The sequence below is a fragment of the Lepus europaeus genome, chromosome 4 (assembly GCF_033115175.1).
Source record: "Lepus europaeus isolate LE1 chromosome 4, mLepTim1.pri, whole genome shotgun sequence".
NCBI lineage: Eukaryota > Metazoa > Chordata > Mammalia > Lagomorpha > Leporidae > Lepus > Lepus europaeus.
Window position 1 is genome coordinate 10810146 of NC_084830.1, and position 17690 is coordinate 10827835.

Consider the following 17690-nt stretch of genomic DNA (forward strand, 5'->3'; position numbering starts at 1 on the left):
TGAGGCTATTTGGAGAGTGAACCAGTGGATGAAAGACCTCTCTCTCTCTCTCTTTGCCTCTGCCTCTGTAACTCTGCCTTTTAAATAAATAAATAAAATCATAAAAAAAAAAAAGACTATGGTGGCAGAATTACTGTCAGTAATGTTGAGACATCATGATCAGGAAGTTCTAAAAGGCTGGGGATTTATAGGGCTGCTTTTTTTTTAAGATTTATTTATTTATTTGAAAGTCAGAGTTATACAGAGAGAAAAGGAGAGGCAGAGAGAGAGAGAGGGAGGGAGGGAGGGAGGGAGGGAGGGAGGGAGGGGGAAGAGAGGTCTTTCATCTGCTGGTTCACTCCCCAATTGGCCACAATGGCCGGAGCTGTGCCGATCTGAAGCCAGGAGCCAGAAGCTTCCTCTGGGTCTCCCATGCAAACGCAGGGGCCCAAGGACCTGGGCCATCTTCTACTGCTTTCCCAGGCCATAGCAGAGAGCTGCACTGGAAGTGGAACAGCCGGGACTCAAACCAGCAGCCAAATGGGATGCTGGCACTGCAGGCAGTGGCTTTACCTGCTATGCCATGGTGCCAGCCCCTATAAAGCTTTTTATGGTTATCATATCTACATCTGTTCTTCTACTATTTAAGTGCAGTTTCTTACTGATGTGTTTACATGCTCACTTTTTTTTTTCTGAAATAAATCATAGTTGTTTCCAGTAACTGGAGATATAAAAGGTGAGGGTAGAAAATGTGTATCAATAAATACCACCAATCATCAACAAAATTACAGAACAAACTAGCTGATGATTTGTGATGTCTTAGTAGATTCACAGTGGTTCCTAAGAAAATGTCTTGCTAAAAGTGTTTTCATTTTCTGTATGCAGATTTGCATGATGATCATTTTATAACTAGGTTAATGCAATACTGATTTTGGTGCTTATTTTTGCTTCTGGGTCTAAAACCATACTGGCATCAAGTAATTACCTAAAATTGCAGTCCTTGACTTTTCTTTGTTTTCTGAAGACTTACCATTGGAAAGGCAGAGTGACAGAGAGAACAGGAGACAGAGGTCTTCTATCTGCTGGTTCACTTCCTAAATGGCCAAGGAGGGGCTGGCTCACCCAGAAGCCCAGCGCTCCATCCACGTCTCCCCCATGGATAGCAGAGGCTCAAGTATTTGGGCCTTCTGTTGCCTTCCCAGGCATGTTAGCAAGCAGCAGATCAGAAACAGAGAAGCCAGGACTACAATGGTACTCCAGTATGGGATGCCTACACTGCACCACCATGCTGGCCCCAAGTATTCAACTTTTCATGCAGTACATTTCAATACAGGGAGTGAAAATCCTCAAGTTTGAGAAACCTAAGGAAGATTTCTAGTCATTGCCACAAAGCTCTGGATGGTATCCTTCTGTTTAACAATTCCACAGCTTGGCTCTAGAGCAGACACACAATGTTCTGAATGTCACTTATATATAAAACAGTCTTGGCAATCTAGAACACATGCAGAACAGCACAGGCTCTCTTCAGGCTGTTCCTTTATACCTTACCTGCCAGCCTCACACCAGCATTACTCCTCACGGAAGTTGTCCCTGACACTTACGGAAGCTGGACAGGAGCCACTCAACTCTTCATCACCACCACAGTCTTCCATGCCTTAGACAACCTACTAATCTGTTGTCTTCCTGAGACGGTTATAAATTACTCAAGGGCAAGGTTATGGTTTCCTCCTTTTTAAAACACTTGAGAATGAAACATGTTGAAAGGGTAACAATCTACAAATACCCAAGTTAAAAACATTTTTCCCTTCCATTAAAGAAAATGCACCCTTAGGGGCCGGCACTGTGACGTAGCAGGTAAAGCCGCTGCCTGCAGTTCTGGCATCCCATATGGACACCGGTTTGAGTCCCAGCTGTTCCACTTCTAATCTAGCTCTCCACTATGGCCTGGGAAGCAACAGAGGATGACCCAAGTCCTTGGGCCCGTGGACCTACGTGTGAGACCCAGAAGAAGCTCCTGGCTCCAGGCTTCGGATCACAGCAGCTCCGGTCATTGTGGCCATCTGAGGAGTGAACCAGCGGGTGGAAGATTGATTTCTCTCTCTCTCTCTGCTTCTCTGTAACTCTGCCTTTCAAATAAAATAAATAAATCTTAAAAAAAAAAAAGAAAGAAAAATGCAATCTTAGAAACGTGGGGTACTCTTTATATATTCAGATTAAATGATCCTTTTTTCTTAATCAGTTATGGTAAACATAGGCAAAGAAAAATAAAAGCATTTGACTCCCAACATAAATTATATAAAAGTTTAAACTGATTATCATAAAAGTTATGTTTCTTGAGCTATAAATAACCATGAAAAATCAGTGTGTGCATATATATATATATATATATATATGGGATCTTCAAAACGTTCATGGAAAATATGTATTCTGAATAAACTCCACATGGACCTAGGTTTTCTTTGCACCAAAATAAACATATCTTTTAATTCTACTTTCCACAAACATTTTGAAGTACCCTTGTATAACACCAAAAAAAAAAAAAAAATCTAATACTTACCTATTACTCTAATAACAGATTTTGTTTTATTCATTGACTGATCTGGTTTTACCCTTGTAGCATTACATTTATGACTTAGCAAATCTGGATAATGAGGTAGGGGCAGGTACTTTATTACAAAAAAATTAACCATAGGATACAAACTACATACTCTTCAGATCTTCTCCATTCAGATTTTTGCATAAGGATTCATATCTTGCTTTATTTTTCTAAGTGTTTTTGTATTTAATGTCCTTTGAAATTAAATCAAAATCACTTATTCAAAACCATGCTTATATAATATTCTGGAAGCTCTTAATCACATATTACTGGTCAGAAATGTTGAGGGGCCAGAGTTGTGGCATGGGGGTAAAGCTGCTACCTGCAACATCAGTATCCCATATAGGGTGCCAGTTTAAGTCCTGGCTGCTCCACTTCTGATCCAGCTCCCTGCTAATGTGCCTGGGAAAGGAGAGGAGGATAGCCCACTGCTTGGGCCCCTGACACCCACATGAGACCTCAAAGAAGCTCCTGTTGCAGCCATTTGGGGAACAAATCAGTGGATGGAAGCTCTCTCTCTGCCTTTCAAATAAATAAAATAAACAGATAAATAAATCTTAAAAAAAAAAAAAGGACTGCAATGCATTCATTATCTAATTGCAAGAGCTAAGCAGGTATCTTACTGTTAATTGAGATTTTTGCCCTACCTTCAAGCATTCTACAGAAATGAACTGCTACTACATTTCATTAATTCAAGATTTTGTGGTCTATTTGAAAGTTAAAGTGTATAATGCATAACAAAAATCATTATTTTAGTTTTAAAAATGCCTAGTGCAGAATGTGTTACTTAATAAATGTGAAACTACCAGCTATTAAATATTTCAAGGACATCAGGTAAAAAGGGGACTAGTCTGTGATGCCCACAAAGGAGAGAATTTGCATATAAGTGGTCAAAATTAAAGTTTCCTCAGAGTTTGCAAACAGCAACAAGTGTCAGTAGCTGTTAAGACCCAAACTACAGGTTAGGTTATAATTCAAATGCAAATAAACATTAATGAATATTGAATATTAATTATGTGGAAAGCATCCTACAAAGTACTGTAGAAGATACAAGAAAAATTCAGCAGTGGGAAATATTGACAAGAATGTACATGTTTAAACGGAATCAAAGATCGACACATAACAATATTAATAACATAAGAGAAACAAGAAATTCCAAATACAAAAGTCTAGTAAAGCTTTGTAAAAGCTATAAAAAATGAGCTCAGCCAAGCACGAGCACAAAATGCCTGGACAATTTATTAGAGACTGGGATATTTTTGTGAACTGGAAAGAGATTAGGAAAGCTCTGCATTTAAGAGATCACAGCTCTGTACTGGCCTTTGAAAAACAAGAAGAAAATAAAAACAAAGAACTTGGTAGACAACGTGAACAACTGGAATGTGTGACCAGGGCAGGAGATGGATAAAATGAATGATATTATGAGATGATTCTGTGACTGCCCCCAAGGATTACTATATTGGTAAAAAAAAATTTGAGATAACATAATAACGTCTATGAAGAAAAATGCAGAATCAAGGATAAAGGTATAGATTTTTCCATTAAAACATGGTTTAAAACAACTGCACCTAAAAGCACTTAATACACTTCAATACACTTTTTAAAAAGATGTATTTATTTACTTATTTAAAACACAGAGTTACAGAGAGGGAAGAAGTGGGGGGAAGGAGGGAAGGATAGAGATCTTTCATCGACTGGTTCGCTCCCCAGATGGCCACAATAGGTGGGGCTGGGCTTCCTCTGGATCTCCCATGTGAGTGACAGGTGGCCAAGGACTTGGGCCATCCTCTGCTGCTTTCCCAGGCATATTAGCAGGGAACTGGATTGGAAGTGGAAGCTGGCTTTGATCCAGCACCCAAATGTGTTGCCGCCACTACAGGTGGCAGCTTTAACAACTACACCACAATGCCAGCCCCTTAGTGCCCTTAATATGCATATAGCATTGAGTAAACTGAAGAAATCAGATTTTTCAGACTTCTGTTATTAAGATACCTTCAACTTGTTTAACCAGATGTTTATTAATGTTATTTCTGAGGATATAAAATTACTTAAGGAGGTATCTGAATGAATTCTATGGTATAAAAAGAAATACTCATACTGTGGAAATGAATAACCTCTACAATGGTTTGGTTCTCAGGAGAAATAATTTAATAAACATTCTTTTTATTATTTGGGAAGAGGTACACAGCAAGACACACCAATTACAGGAAGGTAAACAAGGGTTTACAATACAAGTTAAATGTAAAAATGCTAGTCACTGTGGGGTAGACTTCAACTTTTTACCTACAAAAAGACACAACTTACTGAATCTACCAATGGTCATTTCCAAATATACTGCATCCATCTTTACTTCCTAATGTATGTCCAAGAGCACTGCTTCCTTACAAAAACTGAAGGGATGCTGCAGGCTTGGTAGGAAGCAATTCTTCCCACACACACTGGCATGTAAGGAACAGTGAGCAGGAAGTCATGGCTTGGTTAGCTAATGTTAGTTCTCTCAGTTTGTTTTTCTCTTCTTCTCATTTTTTATGCTTTGATACTTCCCTTCTGGATTAAACTGGCATGAAAGTGACAAAAAAAGTCTACTGTAGAAGTTCTTGGTAAATAAAAATTTTCTACTAAAATCAGATGAATGTTTAAAGTTCCAATCCAGATTCATAATAATCATTTCTTAGTCTTCCTGAGAAGTCATTTAAATGTTACATTTCCAATTTGTCAAGTTAAAAAAAGTGACATTTTCTCAGATGCCTTTGAAAAGGCTGTGAGGCTTATATAAGGCAAAATGAACATTAGAAAAAAATACAAGTACAAAACACTTTATAATGTCACAAATTGAAAATAAAAATACAGTATACACAATTCAACAATTTATAAGACAGTTTATCTAGAATACATCTACAAAATTTAAAAACTTAAATCTTTAAAGAAAAAAGTATATTTATTTGAAAGTCAGAATTAAGAAGAGATGGAAAGATCCCAGATGGCTGCAATGGACAGGACTGGGCCAAACTAAAGCCAGAAGCCAGGAGCTTCATTGGATCTCCCAGAGGGGTTGCTGGGGCCTAAATGCTTGGGCAGTATTCCACTGATTTCCCAGGCCATTAGCAGGAAGCTGGGTCAGAAGTGGAACAGCCAGGACCAGAACTGACACCATGTGAAATGTCAGCACTGCAGGCGGTGGCTTTACCCACTACACCATGATGCCAGCCCCAATGTATACATTATTAATAGTTTATTTTGGTTTTACACACATACATGCACACATGTATTAACTATATGTATCGTCTCTGACCTCAGAATCAGCCCTTGAGGCATTCTGGTCTGGCTAAAAAGCCCCAAACAGCATTTCAGGCATGGAAAGCGAAGACACTGTGGCAAAAAATGTCTACATGAAGGACCTCAGTGGGTGAGACCTCAGTAGAAAGACGCAGTCATCAAAGAAGGAGGTACTTTTCTCTGAAGGGAAGAGAGAACTTCTACTTTGCTTATGGCCTTGTCTAACCAGTGATGGAGGGGGCTGGAGCTGTGGCGTAGCAGGTAAAGCCGCTGCCTGCAGTACTGGCATCCCACATGGGCGCCAGTTCTAGTCCCAGATGCTCCACTTCCAATCCAGCTCTCTGCTATGGCCTGGGAAAGCAGTGGAAGATGGCCCAAATCCTTGGGCCCCTGCACCCGTGTGGGAGACCCGGAAGAAGCTCCTGGCTCCTGGCTTCAAATAGGCACAGCTCCAGCCATTGTGGCCAATTGGGGAGTGAACCAGCAGATGGAAGACCTCTCTCTCTCTCTCTCTCTCTCTGCCTCTCCTCTCTCTGTGTAACTGCCTTTCAAATAAATAAATATATAAATCTTTAAAAGAAAAAGATATATATTGATGGAGTTTGTGGATTCAAAAGGCTTCCACAGCCTAGGCAGCTCATGTCAAGAGCCTTGGGTGGTCACGGATTTCATGCATAAGAGCGTTGTTAAAGTAACAACAGAAGTCACTGTGCACTAACTTCACATGCAGGATCTCTGTCCTCAAAGAGTTGTATTATAACTATGTCTAAGCACTCCCAAAAGATGTATCATTCTTGGGTGCTTCGTTACTAATTGAGTTCCTAAAAAAAAGAAGTGAAATTAACTTCAAGATGCAATGACTTGCCGGTGCCGCGGCTCACTAGGCTAATCCTCCACCTGCGGCGCCGGTACCCGGGGTTCTAGTCCCAGTTGGGCTGCCGTTCTGTCCCGGTTGCTCTTACTCTGGACTCTGGACTCTTTCCAGTCCAGCTCTCTGCTGTGGCCTGGGAAGGCAGTGGAGGATGGCCCAAGTGCTTGGGCCCTGCACCCATGTGGGAGACCAGGAGGAAGCACCTGGCTCCTGGCTTCAGATCAGCGCAGCGCCGGCCATAGCAACCATTTGGGGGGTGAACCAATGGAAGGAAGACCTTTCTCTCTGTCTCTCTCTCATTGTCTAACTCTGCCTGTCCAAAAAAAAAAAATGCAATGACTTTGAATAGCCATTGTCTTGACTGTTGAGCAAGTTTGTTTTTTTTTCTTGTGCAAATTGTTGAACTCTTAGTATACAGTTGGTCTTCTGTGTATAAAGTTAATTGAAAATGGATCTCAGTGAAGAATGGGACTGGGAATGGGAATGGGAGAGGGAGAAGGAAGAGGGGTGGGAGTGTGTGGGGGAGGGCAGGTATGTGGGAAGAATCACTATATTTCTAAAATTGTACTTATGAAATGCATGAAGTGTGTATCCCTTGAACAAAATGTTTCTTTGGGAAAAAAAAAAATACATGTGCCAGAATAAAATTCCCTAATTTATTTATGTTTCACTGACAGGCTGGTCTTAGAGGTGAACTTGGCCTGACTTCCCAGTTCAGCATAACATTTTTCACAACAAAACCTGAGAATACGCAACAGCTCTCAAGTCAATTCCCTCCCAAACTTTTTCATTCCAATGCATTTGCTCACATTATTGTCTGTACAGAATACCTCTGTCTTAATAAAAAGTTATACAGATAATAAGCACTTAGTAATGAAGTAATATGCGTATCAATTACAAAATGCTTCTGAAGATTAACATAAAATAGAAAAGTCAACAATTTTAAACACAACTTATAATATTCAGTTTGGTAAAGAAACCAAAAAATTAAGAATTGCCAACAAACTGAAGAATCAACAATGAACTATATATGTACCAACACAATGGGCTAACCATCAGGCCAGGCGAGACGGCTCCGAGTTGTCAAGCTCAAGTACATCAACTTATGGCAACAAAGTTATGCATTAACAGTCAGGAATAACTGGAGGATTAAACAGAGAAGTCAGAAGTGTTAAGAAACTGGAGCAGTTTTATCTATGGTATGATCTATACCCTGATTTACATCCTAGGCCCTAGCCCCTACCACCATTGCTGGAAGCCAGGTGGCCACATGGCCCAACCACTGATGTCAAGCTCCACCCCCATTCTAATGGGATTTGCTGCTCCTGCTTCCCTGCCCACCCTTCAGCAAAGTTTTAAAAGGGCCTGTTCCTGAACTCGTGGCTCTCTTGGCTCTTCTCTCCTGCTCTCCTCTCGTCTCTCTTCTCTCTGCTCTATCTTCTCTCCTCACTAGCTCCTCTCCTCTCTGTTTCTCTCTTATACTCTCCTTCTCTCTCTTTTCCTTCTTCATCCCTTCCCTCCAGCCTGCTGGTTTTCCCCAATAAACCACTTCCCTTACTCCAGTGTTTGGTGTGTTTTGTGACAGCCTAACAGAAATACCTAACAAGAAGTAACACCAACTTTTAAAATCAATGGATACATTTCATAGGTTGAATTGTGTTCCCCCAAATGATACACTAAAGCACAAGACCCAGTATTTGCGACTGACTTTATTTGGAAATAAAGTCCTTACAGAGGTAATCAAGTTAATGTGAGATCATACTGGATTAGAGTAGACCCTTAATACAGTGCCTGAATCCTAAGAAATAAAGATACAGACACACACAAGGAGGCCAGTGAAAACGCAGAGGGAGAATGGGATCATGCTGCCACAAGCCAAGAACTCTAAGAATTGCCAAGAAACAACAGAAAACCTCTTCCCTAGAGCCTTCAGGAGGAGCAAGGATCAGCCTAAACTTGAGATTTCTGGACTCCAGAACTGTGAGAGAAAATACTCTGTTGTCTGAAGCCACCCTATTTTTGGTATCTCATTATAGCAGCCCAGGAGAAGTAGAACAAGTCAGATTTCAAAGAACAGGGGGCCAATAAATTCTATAATCAGTTGATAATGTGCCACTCCTGAAAGCAATTCAAATGCCAAAAAGACTTTAAACACCCAGAGACTTTTATTCACTCCTTGCTATTTCATTCACTTATTGCAACAGTGGTGTACAAAATAAATGAGACAAGGAAATAAAGAATTTTTGCTCAATTCTAGCAATTTTTTTCAATTGTAAATATACTTCTTAAGCTTCAGTAAATGTTTGGCTTTACTGAAAGAAAAAGTGACTTTACATCACTTACATCAATGTTTAATAAGAAACAATTTAAATAATGTAAACATTGTAAATAAAAAAAAAATCTGTTTCACTCTTGTATCTCAAATGCATCTGTTATGAGCTGAATTTCCCTCCAAACTTCAGATGCTGGTGTCCTAACTTCCAGTGCCTCAGAATGTGACCCTATTTTGTAAAGGGAACCAAATTAGAATGATGTCATTAGGGTGTGCCCTAATTCAACAGAACTGTTATCTTTATAAAATGGCTAAACATATACAAGGTAGAACTCCAGATATTATGTCTAAAAGCCAGGTACAGGCCTGGAACAGACATCTCCCTTACAGTCCTTGTAAGGAACCAATCTTGTCAACACTTTGTTTTTAGATATCCAACATCCAGAAGAATTGCAAGACCATAAATCTCTGCTGTGTAAACCACCCAATTTGTGGTACTTTGTTACAGTAGCTCTGGCAAGCCAATACAACATCAAATATCAAATTCAACTGTTGGGGCAGGCACCCTGTCACAGCAGGTTAAGCCACTTGGGATACTGGTGACCCATACTGTAGGACTGATTTGAGCCCCAGAACCTCTGCTTCTGATCTAGCATCCTTGAAATCGGATAAGACCCCCTAAAATTTACACTGAAATGTGGCCCCTTAAAGTTTCCTAGAAATGCTATCCGGGGTGCCACATGTGCTACCAGAATTTGGGATGCCTTATGATTTCACCACAGGCTTATTACTAAATCCCCAATATTAATAAACCCAAGAGGGTTCTTGACTAATAATTAGAGAAGAATTCTAAATACCGGCACAGATAAACGAGGCAGCATGGTACGTTTTAAGCTTTTATTTAGTGAGAAAGATGCATAGGGGAGTGAGAGCCTTATTTAAGAGAGAAGTAAATAGGGGTTCATACCAAGCACCAGGAACCAGCCACGTGGAAGAGCCTCTAGGCCTGTATCTGGGCCAGGAAGCCTAGAGCACATGGCCTGAATGAAGGCCATGCGCCCTGCAGGCGTGGGGCTACAGCAAGCCCCCTCCAGACAAGAGGCCAGGGAAGAAGAGCAGGCCGGGCCACACCGTGTCCCAGGGCTTTTAACCCACTTCCAAAGGGGAGTGGTTAATTAACCTGATTGGCTGGTGGGCACCCAGGTGTGGCCAGGTAGGGGAATGAGGCCACTCAGGGGCATGGCAAAGGCATCAGGTAGGGGCATGAGGTCACACAGGGGCGTGGCAAAGGCGTGGTCTTCCAGTTCACAAATCTAACAATTTTAACCTGTATGCCTGCCTACTTCATCCTGACTCCCTGGGAGGCAGCAGATGATGGCGCTAGTACGTCTACATGAAAGAACATGGAGTTCCAGGCTTCTGACTTCCACCTGGCCCCGCCCTGGACATCTGGGAAGTGAACCAGAAGATGGAAGATATTTCTCTTTCTCTCTCCCTCTCCCTTTCAGATAAATAAATAAACTTTAAAAATAAATAAATCCATGTGTTCCACAAAGGCATAAATTTTGTTTTCATGAGTAGTGTAAAATACAGTAGATAACCAGAAATTCTAACCAAATGGTAACAGAGCCAATCTACCCCAGGAATCCCTGCATGCTTGCATCTACACTTCATCTGCCAGTTTGAGTCTTTGAGAATGCATTCAGTGACTATTTCAGTATCCATTATATTCTATGTTTTATCTTATTTAATGTTCAGAATGACTGATACTAGCATTTTACAGATAAAGAATATGAAGTCAAAGTAATTTGTCCAAGGTCACAACTAATCTGCTTTAAGAACCTGTGCTCTTAACATTTTAATATATCGTACTACCTTCCTGAGATGGCTCTTTAAAAAAAGAAGAAAGCTCACTGATTTGGGGACCACTGCAACACAATATTTTGCAGCTACCACAAACTTACACAAGTGTCACTACTGCTCTCCAGAGGTACAAAGCCAAGCCGGTGGCAGAGAATGAAGTGACACTCTACCTGAGAATCTGTCATGTCACAAAACTTACTCCTTCTAGAGATTGTCTTCTTTCAATAGGTGACTCTGAGCTCCAGAATGTCCTACTACGGGAACAGACTGTTCTGTTCAGAGTTGCTTCCATGAGAAGTTAAAGGTAAATTCCCAGCATTCCAGGGACAGGGAAGGGCAGTGGCAGTGTTCAACCTCCTTCTTGCTACAAGTACTTCTTAGGAAAGGGGGAGGAGACCCCCACTGCTTTACAGACTCAGAACTTAAAGGCTACTGCCCTCTCTTGTCTAGAATATCTAAAACTTGTCCAACACATTGTGCACTGTGAGTTTGGGCTACAACAGCAAAACTCAGTGGCAAGAGTTTCCCAAAACCTAACAAGGAAAATAACTTGTAACTTTCCACAAAACTAGTAGTAAATCCACCCTCACGCAAGCTCCTGTTTTGGAACTACGGTCCATTTTCAGTTTGTAAAGATAAAATGGGAATCCTCCGCTTTATTATAACCGGAGTATGCAGAGGGAAGTCCTTTCAAGTCCCTCTTCCATATATTAAGATGCCTGTAATGTAATTATAATAATCAGATACTGGACGTCTCCATGTTTTTAAACTAAAAAATAGAGGGCACAGCGGGTTAATATGCCACCTCTGATGCTGGCATCCCATGAGCATAGGTTCAAGTCCCAGCTGCTCCATTTCCAGCCCAACTCCCTTCTGCTGCACCTGGGAAAGCAGAAGATGGCCCAGGTGCAGGCACTGCCACCTACCTGGGAGACTAGAGTGAGTTCTTGGCTTCAGCCTGGCCCAGCCCCAGCCTTTGTGGCCATCTGGGGAGTGAGTCGGCAAACGAAGATCTCTTTTATTCTTTCCCTCTCCCTCCCTCTCTGTAGGTTTCTCTCTCCCAGTAACTCTTTCAAATAAATAAATCTTTAAAAAAAAAAAACCTCAAAAATATATGATCTAAATTCAAAAATAAAAATATCTCCTTTACAAAATTAAGAGTTTAAAAGAATTGGAACTTCAAAATCTTTAATTTTAGCCAAGTCTCCCAATATTTATCAAAGTATGGATCCAAACTTAACCAAAATTTAGGAGAAGAAAAAACAGGGTATCTTGGAATTCACATTTGTTAGTAATCATCCAAGCAATTCCTAAGGTTTTTGTTTAACATAAAAACTAAGTCTTTCTATTCACCTTAAAGTCAAGAAATATTAAATTAGAACTCAATAAAACTTTTAAAGTCAATTCTTTCTGTATATGTCTTGTAACCTTAATATGCACTTGTAATACTAATGTCACATATTAAACTCAACTAGGGGGCAGGCACTATGACATAGCAGGTAAAGCCACTGCCTGCAGTGCCAACATCCTATGTGGGTGCTAGTTCGAGTCCTGGCTGCTCCACTTCCATTCCAGCTCTCTACTATGGCCTGGTAAAGCAGTGGAAGATGGCCCAAGTCCTTAGGCCCCTGCACCCGCATGGGAGACCCGGAAGAAGCTCCTGGCTCCTGGCTTTGGATCCGTGCAGCTCCGGCTTCATTTGGGGAATGAACCAGCAGATGGAATTCTCTCTCGCTCTCGCTCTGCCTCTGCCTCTGCCTCTCTGTAACTCTGCCTTTCAAATAAGTAAATAAATCTTAAAAAAAAAAAAAAAAAAAAAAAACTGGTACACTGAATACATGACCACAAAAAAAGACAGGGGTAGTTTTCTGCAGTTTTCAGCCATGTGCTAAAAGCAGCATTGGCAAACAGACCTGCTTAAACAGATTAAGGCATTATAGCTTGGGAAAATAAGTTCTGAAATCAAAATAGTATCACCATATGAGGATAAAATATTCTATCACAAGCTATGACTAGGATCGTTCTCAGTTACCTCAGTTGGTTTACATTATTTTAGTTTAAATCCACTGAATATTTCATAGGCAGGGTATCAGTTATTATAGACAAAATCTGCAACAGCTTTAAAATTCCCAACTACTTAAATTTTAACAAATTTTTATTTCCTTATTAGTCATACAGTAACAAATGTGTTAAATCTGTGGCAGTATTTGTTAACTTCCAAAATTACTTTTGGAAGAAATACATTTAGTGCACCAACAGCATTGGTTCTTCTTATAGACTCCACAACACCCACAGCACCTGTGCCACATGTTAAAGATTTCCATTTGAGCTGAGATGACTGATTTTTTTAAACAGTAACTAAGTAGGCAGACAGCACTCTAATTGTACAACTGAAACAGGAAATATATTTTAAATAATTTACCTATCCAAAGTTTGAAAACAGCAAAATGTAAGATTTAATAATGAGCCAGCCCTGTGGCACAGCGGGTTAAGCTGCTGCCTGAGACGCCAGCATCCCATCAGGGCACTGATTTCTGTCCTGGCTGCTCCACTTCCAATCCAGCTCCTTGATAATACGCCTGGGAGAGCAGAAGATGGCTCAAGTGTTTGGGACCCTGTGCACATGCGAAAGACTCAGAAGGAGTTCCTGGCTTCGGCCTGGCCCAGCTCTGGCCACTGTAGCCATCTGCAAAGTGAACCAGTGGGTGGAAAATCAAATCTCTCTCTCTCTCGCTCTCTCTCTCTCTCCTTCTCTCTAACTCTGCCTTTCAAAATAGAGAAATAAATCTTAAAAAAACAACTGGGGCCAGGCTGTGGCATAGTGGCCTAAGCTTCTGCCTGCAGCACCGGAATCTCATACGGTTGCCGGTTTGAGTCCTGGCTGCTCCTCTTCCAATCCAGCTCTCTGCTATGGCCTGGGAAAGCAGAAGATGGCCCAAGTGCTTGGGTCCCTGCACTTGTGTGGGAGACCCAGCAGAAGCTCCTGGCTCCTGGCTTCGGGTTGGCCCAGCTCAGCCACTGCAGCCATTTGGAGAGTGAACCAGCAGATGGAAGACCTCTCCCTCCCTTCCTCCCTCTAACTCTGCCCTTCAAATAAATAAATAAATCTTCAAAAAATTTTTAAAAATGAATTACTGGAGCAGGCATTTAGCATAGTAGTTAAGAGGCTGCTTGGATGCCTACATGCTAGGATTCAAGCTCTAGCTCCCATCCCAATTCCAGCTTCTCGCTAATGCAAACACCCTAGGAAGCATCAGGTGAAAGCTCAAGTAGTTGGGTCCCTGACATGGGGCTTTGGCCTGGCCCAGCTGGGAGATACCCCTCTCCTCTCTCTCAATCGCTCTCTCTCTCTCTCTGTCCTTCTTCCTGTCATTCTGCATTTCAAATTAAAAAAAATAATAATAATTTATACCTTCAAGTTTCAATGCTTGACAAATTCTCCCAAAATTTCCAACACAGAGAAGTTCTCAACATTTTTGTATTTACTTCATACATTGAGATTTTGGTAACACAAAGTCAAAAGCCTAATAAGATCTCTTTAAATTTTCACATCTTATTTTAATTTATCATAAACACAGACTATATTCACTATCTCATAAAGTGTTGATTTTATGTTAATAACTCTAAAAAGGCAATCAAATACTTTTCTAGTCAATTTTTTTTAAAGATTTAATTTATTTATTTGAAAGGCAGAGTTACACAGAGAGAAAAGGAGAGGCAGAGAGAGAGGGAGAGAGACAGAGAGAGGTATTCCATCTGCTGGTTCACTCCCCAATTGGCCACAATGGCTGGAACTGTGCCGATTAGAAGCCAGGAGCTTTCTCCAGGTCTCCCTCATGGGTGCAGGGGCCCAAGGACTTGGGCCATCCTCTACTGCTTTCCCAGGCCACAGCAGAAAGCTGGATCGAAAGTGGAGCAACTGAGACTCAAACCGGAGTGTGGGGAACCGCAGGCTGGCCACCTGTGGGAACCTCCTCATTTCTGTATCTACATAGCTTGCAGCAATCGGTCGACCACAAGTCCTACGAAAACAACCAGGTGAAACAGATGAAACAGAATGGACTCTGCATAAACAACTAGGAAGAACCAGGTGAAACAGATGAACCTTCAATCTGAGGCTATACGTGCCCTTTCATCTGATTGGACGATATCAGCATAAACTGCATGTGAAGAGAACCGCTATTGGCTGTGGAGCGCATGCTCCACGGGACTTGGGATATAAAGGGACATTGGGATCTGGGCGGGGCCGCCACACCCCCCCCCCCCCCCCCGGCCGCCGCCCCTCCTCTTCTTTTCTCCTCTTCCCTTGCCCTTTCCTTCTGTCTCCAAGAGTGAAAGTTCCTTGAGAACCGAGAAACAGTGACTGTGTCGTGACTGCGTTGGACCCTTGCTGGCGAGGGTCCAACACTGGAGCCCAAATGGGATGCCAGCACTGCAGGCGGCGGTTTTACCCACTACATCACAGCGTTGGCCCCTAGTCAATATTTTTAAATAGATCATAAACCAAAAACTTGATGTTATTATAAGATTTCAATGTATTAGTAACTGAATTACCTCAAGTTAAAAGGTTACGAGTTATTACTACTGATGCACAGAAAACAAGCCAATTTTCTGTGGCATTAAATGAAAAGAAATTATCTAAAAATCTATATACATTTTTAGTATCCATTTTATTATTGCAACTGTAAAAATGAACTTAGCTTATGCTGAAAATTAAAAGGATGAGCAGAAAATTATCTCTATGAAGATACTCAAAGTGTTCAGTGAAGTTGAATTATAGTACAATTTTAGATGAAAAATATTAATAATGGGTAAGTCAACTGCCATTCTGGGTAGAAGTGCCACATCCAAGCCACATTAACACTCAATCTTCCCTAATGTTCTCTGAGCCACTGTAAAGGGGATATTAAAATCTCAGTCTTTAATCAGCACGTTGCTATACCCTAGCAGGGCAGGCTCAAGAGAACAGCAATATTTCCATACTGCAGAAAAGAGAGAAGAGCCTGTTTACTGTATTATTTCAAATAAACCCACAGAAATGAGCAGGCAGGGAAGGAGGCAAGAGTTGTATGATGTGGGAGGGAGGCTGCATTGAGGGAGAGGGGGTGGATATTACTGGAAACTCAAAGTGCAAACTGCTGACAGACGCTCTCAGGTGACAGCTCAATTCTCTACATGCTCCCTGAGTTCTTTGTTTGAAATAAAGCATTCCCCAGGAACTTCCCATAAGCATCGTATCTGCTGCCAGCAAATCATTCAGCTCTTTCCTATAAACACACATTATAATGAGACTCAAACAAGACAGCAATGAAGTGATAAACTCCTGAGTTCTATATGATCTATTTTAGAATACATACATGGAGGTTTTTACTTGCAAACTGTGCAATTAACAGTTTACATCCTCTTACCCAATTATAATCCGACAAGCTCTTAAGAACTGTCAAGCAACAACAAAGTTAAGCAGTGACAAGAGAGTTAAGGACACAGCAGAGGTTAGTACATACCATGGGTAAGATATGATGATCATTTTTAAGTTCCAAACCTTAAAAAAAAAAAATTTTCCTGCCAGCACCGTGGCTCAACAGGCTAATCCTCCGCCTTGCGGAGCTGGCACACGGGGTTCTAGTCCCGGTTGGGGCGCCGGATTCTATCCCGGTTGCCCCTCTTCCAGGCCAGCTCTCTGCTATGGCCCAGGAAGGCAGTGGAGGATGGCCCAAGTCCTTGGGCCCTGCACCCGCATGGGAGACCAGGAGAAGGACCTGGCTCCAAGCTTCGGATCAGCGCAACGCGCTGACTGCGGCGGCCATTGGAGGGTGAACCAACGGCAAAAAGGAAGACCTTTCTCTCTGTCTCTCTCTCTCTCACTAGCCACTCTGCCTGTCAAAAAAAAAAAAAAATCCTAACACTTCAAAATTGTTGTTATTGTCATAGCATTAGATCAAACTGTAAGAGACTGTCCTGGTTTTTTTTTTTTTTTTTTCCTTTCCATTCTGAGATGTCCAAATGATATCATAAACAGACTGCTATGTGTGTCTTATATAACTCATAAATATTTGTTGCAACAGTCATTTGGTTAAAACCTGCCCCATCTGCTCCCTCTGTTTCCCCTCTCATTCTATACCAAAATGATCATGTTCCTAAAGAATAAGCCCTCAGCCTCTTAACTCCCTTTATAATCTTACCTTTAGTAATCTGATTCATTGGTATCCCTACAAATGTTTTCCAAATGCCTGTAAAGCACCCTACACTCATATTCTAAAATGGACTCATCATCTATTTTCAATTCTCCCAAACTGCTCTTTCTCCAAAAAGTCACTGAATCAAACCAGAACAACTCACCCAAATGATAAAGCCAGAAACCTAACAGAAACTGACTCCTCCCTAAATCTCTTCTTCCAACTAATCCTATCAACCATGCTTCCTCGGCAGTGGTCAGATTTGTCCACTGCACTCCTTCCCACTACCTCTACCAAGTCCAAAGCCCACCACTCTGACTCACAGACTTTAATAATCTCTAACTGTTCTCCCTTCAACCTTACTTAATTTTTCCACAGCAAGCTGTTGATTCTCTTAGTAACATCCATTATATTTCTTTAAGTCACTTAATAAATATGACTATGTACCATGGTACTATGTATCAAAAGCTATGTATACAATAGTAAAACAAACAGTATAGACCCTCATAAAGTTCCCTGTTTGGTCAGTCTAATTATTTTGTCTCCCACTAGACTATGCTTCATGAGACCAAGGACGATATCCATAATGATGTCCATAGGTCTGTGTCTAGTGTGAAGATACCACTGTATCCTCATTGTTTAGCATAATAAATGACA

The 17690-nt window shown here is 41.2% G+C and overlaps 1 protein-coding gene across 3 annotated transcripts in view; it reads right to left on the reverse strand.

The window, feature by feature from the left end:
* The window catches only part of EFR3A (EFR3 homolog A), a 135650-nt gene that overhangs the window by 104282 nt on the left and 13678 nt on the right, over window positions 1-17690 (reverse strand). The window contains exon 1 of one of the 3 annotated variants that reach the window (XM_062187977.1): window positions 1972-2107. The exons of the other annotated variants lie outside the window; for them this stretch is intronic. The gene's annotated coding sequence lies outside the window, so the exon portion shown is untranslated. Of the gene's footprint in view, window positions 1-1971; window positions 2108-17690 lie in introns of those variants that run through there. 3 annotated transcript variants of the gene reach the window in all.